This window comes from Panicum virgatum, chromosome 4N, assembly GCF_016808335.1.
Source record: "Panicum virgatum strain AP13 chromosome 4N, P.virgatum_v5, whole genome shotgun sequence".
Taxonomy (NCBI): domain Eukaryota; kingdom Viridiplantae; phylum Streptophyta; class Magnoliopsida; order Poales; family Poaceae; genus Panicum; species Panicum virgatum.
In genome coordinates this window covers 44096351-44099237 of record NC_053148.1, presented here as the reverse complement: position 1 = coordinate 44099237, position 2887 = coordinate 44096351, and the positions used below count along the sequence as shown (strand labels likewise).

General features: G+C 53.5%; 1 pseudogene; it reads right to left on the bottom strand.

The window, feature by feature from the left end:
• Window positions 1-431: 431 nt before the first annotated feature.
• Window positions 432-816, bottom strand: LOC120669540 (annotated as a pseudogene).
• Between the last annotated feature and the right edge of the window lie 2071 nt (window positions 817-2887).

Genomic DNA, 2887 nt, shown 5'->3' with positions numbered 1-2887 from the left:
AGATGTACTACATCACCGAAATATGGCAACACACAGTACATGTGTGCTTTGTGGCATGCCAGATTCATGGAAGCACTCAATTGATTGCAACATGGCGGCAAGGTCTGTTTGGACGCTCGAGCGGGAGGAAATTACTGAACATATGGCTCAAGTTCAAGAGACTGAAGCCAAAGCTTGGGTTACTACAATGACCACCTCGCTACTACATCGGTTGTCCCATGACCGACAGGCTTATGTGGCTCCGTGCATTTTTTTTTTATTGTGATGACATGGCAGACTAGTCGGATGTCGGAATACCGATTTGTACCTATCGGTCAGCACACACGACCGATAGGTCCGATTGACATCTATTTTTGCAATTTTTCAGATTTCTACATTCATTCTGCAATTTTTTAATAAAATAATATTATTTCAAAAAAAAACGTCAAGGCTCACGGGCACTTGGGCCTCTTGCGGTCGCCGCTGCCGGTGGTCTTGTCGCGGTAGCAGGGGCACTCATCCTTGTTGCCGGACGTCCCCGACGGCACGCAGTGGCACTCGGCGCAGCAGATCCCGCAGTACTTGAGGCAGTCGTCATGCCGGTTCGCCTTGGAGCACCTGAACGCGTACTTGCGGTCGCAGAACCCTGCCATCAACAGGCCCAAGAACACAAAACGGTTATTATAGAGATATCCCAGAAGCAAGAAAAAGTAGAATCAACGCATCAGAAAGTTCGGTGCTTGTGAATTGTGATGAAGTGCTTAACCTGATCCGGCCATGGAGACCTGGAGGGAGGAAGAGGAGGAGAGCCATGGTGGTGGTGGTGTGAAGCTTCATTCTGCCTGAGATGCTTTCTGGTACTAACACTACACTGCCGCTTTGCCTTTCTGTGTGAGGTGATGGCTGGGGAGTGGTCTTGGTGGCTTTGGGGTTTTGGGGGTGATTTACCGTCTGTTTGGTTGGAGGAAGGGGTCCAATCCGGATAGGTTGGACTCCTTTTTGGAGCGTTTGGATGGAGGTAGCAGGGGTTGGAGCGAACTCAAGAAGGAAATATTCGGTGAAGATGCGGGTCCGCTCCATCTCACGAAATCTGGCGGACGAGTCCGCTCCACTCCGCGTTCTCACGGTCGCGTGACTGCCGTCTTCCTCCCGTCTCTCTCCTCCGCCCTGTCTCGCCTAACCCGCCGCTCGGCTCGCTCCTCCCGGCCTCGCCGTCCACCACCTGGCTCGCGAGGTCGAGTGCGGCGCCGCGGAGCTCGAGCGCGGCGGCCATGGCGACCTCGAGCGCGGAAGCGGCGACCTCAAGCGCGGTGGCGGCCAAGGCGAACGCGAGCGCAGTGGCGCGCAGATGGAGCGCGGAGGCCATGGCGGGAGGAGTGGCGCGCGGATCTGTTGGCGGCGGCGCGTGGGGTCGGCCGGCTGCGGCGGCGGACGGGGGTTGGCCGGCTGTGATGGCGGAGGAGGGCAAGGCCGGCGGACAAGGTGGGTGCCGGCGAGCTCGGGAGGAAAAGGCCGCTGACCTCGGCCTACTTGCCCCGCGGGCGGAGCGTGTCCATGGCGGCCGAGGCCGGCGGCGGCGGCGGAGTTCGCCCGCGGCGGTGGAGGAGCGGAGGGACAGGCCGGTGCCGCGTGTGGATCCGGCGGCCCCGAGCGCGGCCATGCGCGGATCCAGCGGCGGCGGCGAGCTCGGGCGCGGATCCGGCGGCGGTCGCAAGGTCCGGGCGACGGGGTGAGGAGGCGCTGCCGGGGGGCCGAGGTGGCCGGCGGCGGCGGGACGAGGCGAGTGGAGAGAGAGAGGAGATGGAGAGAGAGGAGCCTGACATATGGGGCCCACTAACGGAGTTAGTGTTGCCATCCAACCCGTATTCCAATTCCCTCAACCAAACATGTGATGGTTTGACTCCATCCCCAAAATCAGATCTGCAACCAAACAATGGATGTGTTGGCTCCGTTCTCAAAATGAGGGTTGGAGCCAACCTATCCCACTGATCAGGGGCGGAGCCAGGATTGAAACATAGAGGGGCCAATTTACTAATACCAATAATCAGGAGGGCCACACCTTGTTAATTAGCAACATTAGCAATGAGATTAGAGGATTTTATGTGTAGTTACACCAACATTAGGGGGGCCAGGGCCCCTGCCCGCCCCCCTTGTCTTCGGCCCTGCCACTGATCCCACAACCAAACACACGATTATACGACCATCCTAAGCTTGTGTTCAGCGGTGGGGGACCGATCCGCCTCGCTTGCGTGAGGTTCGGGTGCCTCTCGCGCACCCCCGGTCTGTAGGCATGAGAGCGGAAGCGCGGAGCCGCGGAGCGTGGGAGGCCACGGCAGCCTGGTTTATTTCTTCGGTTGACCGTTTTTTATTTTTACTATTTCTTCGATCGCTTACGTGAATTCGCAAAACTGTTTTAGCATGTTCACTGTTTATTTGGTGACTGTCCAAAAAATTATAGTTAACGTGGAAAAAATCTATGTTGAATAAAATAATAGATGTTCCAAACATTAGTTAAAACAGCCTAGAATAATTATTTTATTACTGTAGAAAACATTCTAACTAATAAAGGCGGAAAAACTTACTTATTCCGGAACAAAATATGATTGATCCAGAGTATTTATTATTTTGTCGAACAAAAATGTTTGTTCCAGAACAAATTAATTACATACTTGTTTGTTCCAAAAGAAATTCCGGGGAACAAAGGTTTTTTTTTGTTCCGGAACAAAATGTAATTGCTCCAAAACAAATTTAACATGTTGAACAAAATTGTTTATTAGAGAACAAATTAAGAAACAAACTTGTTTTTTCGAGAACAAAATATGATTGCTCTAGAACAAATTCATTATTCTGTCAAAAAAATTGTTTGTTCTAGATATGGATGCAAGTGGGGCGGACGGGGGCTGCCCGC